Genomic DNA, 1,316 nt, shown 5'->3' with positions numbered 1-1,316 from the left:
GAGCTGATAATACATAGGAAATTCATAGATCGTAAAGGGCTGGCAGGGACCTTGCAAGATCATAGTGTCCAGCCCCACTGCTGTAGGCAAGAAGACAACTGAGGTCAGGTGAGCCCAGCGAGGTGACTGTCCAGTCTCCTCCTGAAGATTTCCAGGGTAGGTGATTGCACCGCCTCTGGAGGGAGCTTATTCCACAGTCTGGACACCCTGACCCTGAAGAAATTTTTTCCTAGACTTGAGCCTGAAGCATCTTCCAGGAGTGTGGCCCTTACTCCTGTTTTCCCCAGGGGTGCCCTGGTGAACAGTTGCTCACCGAGCCCTTGATGTACTCCCCTGATGTAGGGGTAAGCTGCTACCAAGTCCCCTCTCAGCCTTCTTTTTTTAGGCTAAAGAGGCCCAGGTCCCTCAGCCTTTCCTCATATGGCTTCCCTTGCGAGTCTCTGATAATACGGGTGACTCTTCTCTGGACCCTCTCGAGCTTGTCCACGTTCCTGTTGAAGTGCAGCACCCAGAACTGGACACAGTACTCCAGCTGTGGTCTCACAGACGCTGAGTAAAGTGGAAGAATCACTTCCTTGGTTTGACATGAGATGCATCGGTTGTTTGCCCTCCTCACTACAGCATCGCACTGACTCCTCAAGTTCATGCTATGGCCTATTATTACCCCTAGGTCCATTGCTGATGTGTAGGCATGTGCACCCCCTGAGATTGGTGATGCACCCCCTGGGACTGGCCGCCTCTGATACTGCTGGAGATGTCTGTGGACTGTCGCTGTTCACTGCTCGCCACCCCTGCACCACCCCCCCACCACCAACACCACTGCATCTGCCTGTGGGCAGTCCCTGCTCGGCCCACCCTTGCCACTGACATCACCGTGGCTGCCTGTGGGTATTCCCTGCTTGCCGCCACCATGGCCCCACCACCACTGCCCAGAGGTGGTCGCCACGCCCCCCCAGCCTCAGGAGGCACAAGGCGTTATGCCTAGGCCCCTTTCAGTCATCGTGCGAGTCAAATTGGCATCGCCGAGCCTGTAAGTATGTTGGGGATTGTTTGCCCCCCAGGTGGAGCACTTTATACTTCTCAATGTTCAACTTCATCTGGTTCCAATCTGCCCAACATGCCAGCCTGTCTAGGTCCACCTGAATCTGCAGCCTACCTTCAAGCGTGACCACACTCCCCCATAGCTTGGTGTCATCTGCGAACTTAGCCAATGAGCTCTTCACCCCCACATTCAAATTATTGATAAAGATGTTGAAAAGCACTGGACCGAGTACCGACACCTGAGGGACACCACTGCCCACTTCTCGCCAGGACGA

The sequence above is a fragment of the Alligator mississippiensis genome, chromosome 11 (genome assembly GCF_030867095.1).
Source record: "Alligator mississippiensis isolate rAllMis1 chromosome 11, rAllMis1, whole genome shotgun sequence".
In the NCBI taxonomy this organism is placed as follows: Eukaryota; Metazoa; Chordata; order Crocodylia; family Alligatoridae; genus Alligator; species Alligator mississippiensis.
This window is presented reverse-complemented; position numbering follows the sequence as displayed.